Source organism: Salvia hispanica, chromosome 5, assembly GCF_023119035.1.
Source record: "Salvia hispanica cultivar TCC Black 2014 chromosome 5, UniMelb_Shisp_WGS_1.0, whole genome shotgun sequence".
Classification (NCBI taxonomy): Eukaryota; Viridiplantae; Streptophyta; class Magnoliopsida; order Lamiales; family Lamiaceae; genus Salvia; species Salvia hispanica.
In genome coordinates, this window is record NC_062969.1 from 28,693,942 (window position 1) to 28,703,439 (window position 9,498).

The following is a 9,498-nucleotide window of genomic DNA, read 5'->3' on the forward strand; positions in this document are numbered from 1 at the left end:
TTATGAAATAATTGTCCATATACAATTATAGTAGAAGTATATATTGAATGTCTATTTATACATAATAGAGTCTCTTCTATACAAGTGAGAAAAATACTACATGTTTCTATATTTATACAAAGAAGAATAATGGCTTCTCGGAGAACCAAAGCTACACTCTTTAGATGCCATCCTTTTTCTTCAAATCATGATCCTACACAAGTAAAGGAAATAAGGTTACGGTAAAAAGGATGGTTTCATTTTTATCCAATCTAGTCACTATGAATGATGATCAAAGACAAAGATGACTATTCATTTGAAAGTGGCACCAATACATACGAAAGGATATATATGTATATACATGTAATTATTAGTGTATCTCTTCATGCATAGTGTAAATAGTAAGGAATGGTGATGAATAGTTAAAGACTATTCATGCACATTAAGATTTCAATAGAATGGGCCAAAAACATCCTTCACGATGTAGACGAACGTGCCACGGAAGATATGCAAATGTATAGCGAAATGAATTACATAGTAAAGACTCATCACCTACGTGTTGATCAACAAGGGATTTGCTACCTACGTGTTTTGAACGAAGAGAGTTACTACATGCAAAGAGGTACGTGTTAAACCATGATCGAGACGTGTTTTACAATGGGACGATGATCCTTATTTTCTTGTAGTATAAAACATGAATGGTTTTCATCTATCAAATTCAAACACACAAGCTTTCCACTAAGATTTTATACACTCAAAATTTCTTCTACGAATAAGTTTTCAAGCAAGCAAGGGGAGGAGTATTTTCAAGTTGGAGCACAAATCAAACAATCTTTATCATTCTTTTGAGGTAGGATTTTCTCAAAACTCCCTTTAAATCTTTTCAATTCTTTTCAAGCATGATTTCATCAAGCATGTCATTTTAGCAAGAAATCATATAGAACATAGAATCACAACGAAGCATGCTTCCTAATCAATCTTTCAACTCTTTCTTTCAAAGTGTGAAAAACCATTTTTATTCTAAGTTGAGCTTAATTTACATACCATATATGCAAAGTCATAGAATCGACAAAGTAATTAGAGAAATAGGAGCCTCACCTCAAGCCGAAGATTCTGCCCGGCGACGTCGACGACGCTCCGGCGGCTGTCCGGCGACTTTCCGGCGAGCGACGACAAAATTGATTTCTTTTCGATCTTCTTTTCACGATCTATCCGGTTCTACAACTTTCGAAATCAGATACTAAGTTTTGTGTTTTCAAAATAAAATCTTTAGTAAGAAAAAATTAAATAAAAAGGGATGTGAGAACCTTACCTCTCTCGATCGACGGTGGGTGGCGACGGCGGTGAGACCGCCGTGTATGCAGCGGCGGCGGCGGCGGTGGCAGGCGGCGGCTGGTGGGACCAGCTCGTCGCCGGATGAAGGCCGAGCGTAAGATGGGCAGCGGCTGACCGAGAAAGGGGCAGCAAGGGAGAAGAAGGAGAGGAGAGGTTGTCGGCGACTCCGCCGGAGGCGTGGCTGGCCATCTCCGGCGGCTACAGTCCGGCAGAACCGAGGGAGTAGAGAGAGAGAGACGTTGGGAGAGAGAGGAGGCGCAGGGCGCAGGGAGTGAGAGGAGAGAATGAGAGTAGGATTTTCTTATTTGAAGTCTTGGGCTCTTATTTTAATTATTTTGGGCTTTAAGTTTTATTTCAAGATTGGGCCTCTTTAAATTAAATAAGTTAGACCTCTTAATTTAATTCTTTGGGCCAAGATAGTTAAATTGATTAAGTGCTTGGGCCAGAATAAAAATGATATATGAGTCCATGTTTATGAATTAGTTTCTTCTTGGGTTAGTTAAGTTATTAGACTATACTTGATTTAGTTAAGATTTAGCTTGGATTAAATTAATTTCTTGGGCTTATACTCCCTTGAATTAATTTAAATATGTATGATTGCGTAAGTTGGTTAAAGTAAAGTCTTGATTTTATTTAGTTAAGTGATCTCTCCATTTAATTAAGTGAAAGGAATAACGTTGGAAAGAACAAGAAGATAGAATGCATATCCTAGGTGCATATCATATGCTTTTATTTAATTCTTGAAGTTAAATCATGATTATCTTTTATTGGACAAGGTCCATCGCGAGGAACGTAACTCCAAGTGAGTTAGTATTATTTTACGGAGTTTGGAAGCATACAAGGTGAACTTTCGTATTTATATACAAATGAAAGTATGAAATATTTTGAGATAATATTTATCCATGCAAATGATATTGTCTTGCCATAAATTGTTTTGGTTTTATGTAATGATGCCTATCTGTGTTGGTTATACCGAATGTGCTATGCCAATCAAAGTAAGAATCGAATTCGGGTCCCAGCAAGGGGAGAGTCCCTACTCGGACTAGTGTACACGTGGACTGTGTGTCATCGAGAGGGTTGGCCGGTCCGATGTCCGTGGAAAGTGGCCACTTTCCCGACACAAGAAGGAATGTTCAGATATGGCAAATTACAAAAGGAATGAAGTCTGATCAGACGAACTTTTTAAGTAAATGAATTTAGTAAGCTTGGGTCTTTTAAAGGAAAACCCTCAAGGATTACTCTAACGATGGCTTAACAATATTTTTATAAATGTATATGTGTATCTTTCGGCAATGTGTTCACTGAGTACTTTTTGTACTCAGCCCTGCATGTATTTCTAAATGTGCAGGTTGAGCTGTGATGAAGTGGAGGGTGCTGATTCAAAGTGGGGCTTATTCTTATTCTTATGCAGTACTCTCGGAGGTTCATGTCTTCATACATGGAACCGTGTTTCAGTCATTTCCGCTGTGCATTGAAGCAATTCACTTCTACGTGACTCTGATGTTTGATAAAGTTGTGTTGTATGAATCACTAACTCGAGTCGTTATGATCGAGCTAGTCTATTCAAAGTATATTCTTTTCAAATAATCCTTGATTATATGATCTACCCATGTTTATTTTCCCCAATTTCTATCCCCTCTTTTTAATTCCCATCCCCGGTCACAGTTAACCATATTTTATTATCCTTAGTAAAATGCGGGCGTAACAGAGTGCTAAGTTGCCTATAGAAAGATTCTCTAAAGAGGTTCACTGTAAATTTGGTACAATAGAACCCTTATATTTTGTTCAATTTTCTCATTTTATGATACTACTATCTAGCTTATGCTTTTCTCTATATTGGGATATGTAATTTTACGAGCCCAGGCGAAAATCAATTGAGCTAATCTTTTATAAGCTCAACCTAGTGGCATTTGGGCCATCAAGCTATATAAAAGTTAAGTCCATTAATGATAAAAATAAATAAAAATCTAAATCATTCTACAATTGACATTAATTTAAATACGGCAATAATTAAATGATAACTTTATTGAATATATTTTATTGAACACAAGTAAATAAAAAAAATTTAAAGTCTTAATAATATTTTCAATAGTTTAGTCATATTTTTAATATATTGACTAAGTAAATATAATGAAATGGGCTGACATTTTGGCCCAAAATCTCAGGCTTTTTAGCTCAAAGTAGAGTAAGCCCGCAAGACTATTGATGCAATATTGTTTAGGCTAAATATCATTTCTTAGTATTAGATTAATTATGCAAATAATTTAATTTCTTGTTTATCCCAATAAAAAATCATTAATTACCAAATTATTAACCCATAAAAAAACCGAATTTTGCACCTACCGCCAAGATTAACAACACAATCAAACTTTAACAAAATACACTGTAACTCAACAAACTTATGTCTTGGAAAGGTAATTTTTATGTGCAATACAAAGTATCCATGCATTGGAGAAAAAATTCCCTAATCTAGACATACCAAGGTGGAATGATGATGTGGTGTGTCCCATCTATAATATTTTTACAAATGGAAATATACATAACTGCACTATTAGCTGGAAATTACACCTCCACACATGCTAATTGTCAAAATTTTTAGTATGGAAATTATGAGGATTCCATATATAATACTATGCATAAAACGATACGACTTAAATCTCCAATTATCTTTCCATCAACTGAAAAAATAATTACTGCAGTTGTAAACTATGGAACTATTTCATTATATACGTAATATATATTTTTAATGTATATATATGTGAACACACGTAATAGAGTGTAATCACGTTTCACGGGAATATTTTTTCTTTAATTGATAGCATTGAACAGAATAAATATTGCCATATAGCTTAAGTTTTTTTTTTTTTTTTTTGGTATATATTAATCACTATTTTATAGCTTAAGTATTTTTAGTTATATGCCATGTTAAAATGTAAAGGTAGTTAATAATAATAAGATGATCAATATATAATTTTACTTGATTAAGAAGACTAAATTTAAGTTTCGATTATACATAATTATGTAATGATATAAAAGAACATTTAGATAAATAAATAATTATGGCATGATGTAGTATAAAAGAACATTTAGATTAATAATTAAAATAAATATGTAGTCGGTATTAATAAGAATACATATATTATATATGGGATATTCATAATTTCTATATTAAAAATTTTGACAATTAGCATGTGTGGAGGTGTAATTTCCAACTGGAAATGGAGCTATGTATATTTTCATTTGTCAATATATTATAGATGGGACATACCACATCATCATTCCACCTTGGTATATCTAGACTAGGAAATTTTTTCTCCTACATATTGACAAATTGAATAAAGAATTATTCATAGTGATCTGCAAAACTACTCATCTTCACTTGCTTCCTATGAAAATTAATATGGAGGACTGCGTCAGATTTTGCTTGAAAGAGAAGGTGATTTTGCTTGCGGAGAGAAGACTAATTTACCTAATTAATTAAGGGTAATTAGATTAAACTAAATTATCTTCCTTGGATTTTTATTGCAGATACATAAAGCCACCTCCTTGGTTGGTTCAATTATACTATCAAAACATAGAAAACAGTGCGGGCCTCTCCGGGCTGAAAAAATAATACGGGCTCGTGGTTAATTTATTTTGTAGATCAAACAATAAGTAAAGTCGTAATAAATAATATTCATAATGAAATATAGCTATCAAACGGGGCTTAAGTACTATGATTGGACTATTTTATACTTTATAGTACTATTTAGAATCTGAATTAAATGATTTTATGATTTAAAACTAAAGAAAAGGAGTAAACAAGATTCAACTTGGAAGAATGATAAAATAAAACAAGTGAATTCTTGGACGTTGCTTTCATTAACTTATTTACTTATTCCATGTTTAATGTTCATCTATGGCTCAAGTTACTAGGATGATCACTAATTTAGTTCAAAGATTTTTTGAAATATCTAAACCGTAGATTACATGATTTACATCAATTGACAATTACCAACTCCTAAATTTTGATATTTTGAACTATTAATTAAATATAAATTTGATAACAAATGAATGGTAGTAAATATTTCAAAGTTTCCAAATATGAAATGTCTTTGAGACATCAACTATGGACTAGATGATCTAAGCTCATCATAATGATTTAGATCCACCTGAGTGATAAGATTAATTGTCCCAATTCTACGTGTTATGCAGTTATATGCTCTAACTTACTAATTATTATATTAGTAACCTCTCTAGCTAGAACACCAATGATTACAAAGCAATTAACTTTAATCATCATTAAAAATACAGGATCCTAATAGTAGTAAACGAATTATATAGGAAACTGCGTCATGTGAGTAGTGATACCTCTTGCAACCTATTATACTCCAATAATTGAGGTGTTAAACAATTGCAACGTATACCTATTAAACTTGGTGTCTATGCAAATGCATTATCTAATTAAAATATTGATGGTCATGCACACCTAAAAGCATAATTTCTTCTTCCATAATATCAATCCATTTGGGGGTCTAAAAGATGACTTGTGTGAGCGATCACATGGAGCACACGTGCATGTTCATTGCTTTTTGCTATGTAGAAACTAAAGGTGAAACAAAGAGGAATGGACCACAAAAATATAACATGCTATAATCAACAAGCAGATTAATTAAGATTATTGTGTTGTCAAATATCACAAGAGTCTCTACAACTAGGGCTAACAAATCAAGAAATTAAGATTATTGTGTTGCTATGTAGGTTGGATCGTTATCAGGTTCTTATTAGGTCGTCCGATAAGGACTCAAACTCATTAACTTCGTGCTTGTTCATGTCATCGGAAATTTCCAGTCTTGCCGTTAACGATACTATATAATTTGAGTTGACACAACACGATGACGAACCAAACATGATATTACACAATAAAATTTGATATGATTAAAACTTTTTAACGATTTAAACATAAATAATAAGATTAAAGTGTGTCTTTAAATAATAAAATAATAATATGATTCTTAATGGGTTATCTGAACCCTACCTAAAATCATTGGTTCTTAGGGTGTCTCCAATGGCGGACGTCGCCGATGTCCGACCGGACGTCCGCCACTGTGAACGGGAAGGGCGCCCATACCCGTCCCGAGTGCCCATCCCATGGGCTCGCCCCTCAGCCCGACGTCCGACCGGACGTTCGTCGCTGTGGCGAAGGTCGGACGTCCGCATTAATTTTTATTTTTTAAAAAAAAAACTCTTGTGGAAGTTTAAATTTTAATTTTAATTCTATAAATTTTAATTTTAATTGTGAATTAATTTAATTGCGGGAAGGGCTAGTGGAAGTCCTAGTGGGAAGGGCTAGTGCAGTGGGAAGGGCTAGTGATGTGGCAGTGGAATGGGAAGGGCTAGTGCTGACGTGACAGACAGTTTTTGTGGGAAGGGCTAGTGGAGGTCCTAGTGGGAGGGGCGCCACCGGAGACACCCTCATTAGATCGATCCAATAAGGACCCAAATCCAATAAGGTTTGATCCAGACCTATTAATTTCGTGCATGTTCGTGTCGAATTTTCATGTCATGTCGAAAATGTCAGTCGTATGTACAAGACTACAACCATGCTTCATATTATGTATAGTTCATATTAATTCCATCCACAATTTATCTTCTCTATCACAATCTTGAATTAGAGTATGGATAGAGAAGACCACATAAGAGGACAAAGCTATCGATCATTTTCTTGAGCTTATCGATCAAAATTTGAACATATAAATTATTACAAGAGAAATACATAAAAAAAAAAAAGTGGGAGAAAAAGCAGGACCAATTTTCGTCAAAGGGAAAGGGACCATGATTTTGACTTGTGGCTCCTCCTTTCTTTACAAAAAGTGCAGGGGCTCGTGGTGTTGGTCATTATCACCTCCCATTTTTCATCCATACGTCTGTTAAAAAGATATTTTCTAGGTTGTAAATTTATTATCTATAAAAAAGAATTTCACTCATTCTTTTGTTTTTATTATAGATAATAAAGGATAGGAGAGGAAAGAAAGGAGGCACGGGTATATACATCAGTACTCATATAAATAATTTCTTGTCTAGGCGTATATGTATAGTTTTAATTTCTTGTAAAGCAGGAAACTCTAACTACTTATTTTCTTTTTGATGGAACTTGATTCTTCAATGAAAGGTATAGATCAGTACCAAATTTTATTCTTTAAGACTTCCGGTACCAATTTTTATACCGCAAGTACAATTATTTTTTCTTACTATTTTTCTTCATTACTCATTAATAGGGTGTTTTTTCCTATGGAGAAACAGTGGGGAAACGTTTTCATCCTAAGTCCTAACAAATAGTAGTAACAATCATTATTTTCCGAGTATTTATATGGTTGGAATCTTTGCATAATTATTTTGACTAACAAACGCAACATGCACACATACATGCCTATTACAACATATGTAAATATGCATTCCATAAAAAGATAAATAAATTACAAATTAGAGGGAGAAATAGAAAAGTAAATAGAAGATGAAAGACATCTTAAATTATAGTAAGACATTTTTATAACTCTCTCTGTCCTACTGAAAATTTTCATATTCCTAAATAGCACGAGATAAAAAGTAATTGATTAATAAGGATAAAAGAAAAAAAAAATTATTTCAAAATATAGAAAGCGAACACATTGAGTGAAATAAAGTAAAAGAAAATGTGGACATCTTGGGCGAGAGAGTATAAATAAGAAGTTTTGAGTTCACCAAAAGAAAATCTAATGAATCCCGAAATTTTTGGAATGCAGGGTCAATTTAGAAATAAGGTCTCTTTAAGGGGTATTTTTTGGCATTCTAGAAATGGAAAAAACGCCAATGCTATTAAAATATGATTAAACATAAGAACCAATTTATTTGGCGTTTTTAAATACACCAAGACCAATGACATTGGCATCTTACGTCTGTATATATATTTATTTGTATTGTACTAATAGTATTGTTCATTACACAATTCAATGGCAAGGTGCTAATATAACTAATATAACTAGCGTTTTTTAATACGCCAACGCCAATGACATTGGCATCTTTTGTATGAGCATGTATACTACACAACTCAGTGACAAGGTGCTACTAATCTAAACCTTTTGGACAACTTTAGATTTACTTCTTTTTTTTATTTGTGCTACTCATAAAACAATACTACTCCACGAGCTAGCAATTAAATGCGTGAATAACTGAAAAACCCAAAAATTGTTTAATAGAATAGCTAATACAACTTCCTAAGTCCCTTTGTCACAGTTACGCTGAGACATTTTTTTATGCACAAAAATTGAAATTTTTTGTTAAATAGATATAGATTAATTAAAGATAAAACAAAATAGAATAGAGAATAAAGTATGAGAGATAAAATAGAAGTGATTTGATGCTATTTTGTAAAACTGAAAAAAAGAATACGACTCAACTTAGTTGAAATATCCATAAAAGAATACAACTCAACTTAGATGGAACGAAATGTTATATGCTCTAAAGCTAGTAAATACTTACTCAAAAAGTCAATCTATCTATCTATCTCTCTATACATATATAAAAAGAGAGATTTGGAGAAATATAAAAAAATAATATAAAAAAATAATAACAACGACAAATATATCGGTTACAGAGACTTTTAATTAAATATATTCATATCACCACCAAACGGTATATAAACGGGCACGTACATACACACATTCTTACCAAAAATAAAAAATGAGCATCCAATTCCCACGTCATCCTCTTCATTCCATAATTTGAATTCTAAATGCAGATAATTGGAATTCCAACTAGTTATAAAATTGAACACTTTCACACACTGGAGACATCAACACACTCTCTAATTTTTTCAAATTCAATTCTACATCAATTACATCATTTTTATCAAACAAAAAAATTTAGAATTAAATTGAATTATTTCGAATTCCAATTCAAATTCAATTTTAATTTCAAATTCACGCAAAGAACATGAGTCTAGATAGTCATAAAATTATACATGGAGCACTATATTTTACTTAAAGTAAATAATGAATGCCACGTCAAGGTTTATTAACCAAGTATGAGTCAAATTATCCCAAAAATTGCTTCATCCACTTTCTTCACACACAATGCATAAAGAAAAAAGAAAAAAGAAAAAAGAAAAAATAAAAAAGAAAAAATGAAAAATGAAAAAGGAATTCCACAAGTCCACAATTTCCCCCC

The 9,498-nt window shown here is 32.7% G+C and overlaps 2 long non-coding RNA genes across 3 annotated transcripts; one reads left to right on the forward strand and one right to left on the reverse strand.

Moving 5' to 3' along the window:
* Window positions 1–1,598, reverse strand: LOC125186264. 2 transcript variants are annotated; one of them, XR_007170397.1, is made up of 3 exons: window positions 1,292–1,598; window positions 1,078–1,197; window positions 1–193 (listed from the first exon to the last, which is right to left on the reverse strand). It is a non-coding gene; the product is annotated as an uncharacterized LOC125186264 (long non-coding RNA). The 2 variants fall into 2 exon arrangements; XR_007170396.1 differs by having other exon boundaries at window positions 1,078–1,203.
* On the forward strand, window positions 685–3,103 carry LOC125186263. The gene is made up of 3 exons (XR_007170395.1): window positions 685–829; window positions 2,091–2,156; window positions 2,663–3,103. It is a non-coding gene; the product is annotated as an uncharacterized LOC125186263 (long non-coding RNA).
* The last annotated feature ends 6,395 nt before the right edge of the window (window positions 3,104–9,498 follow it).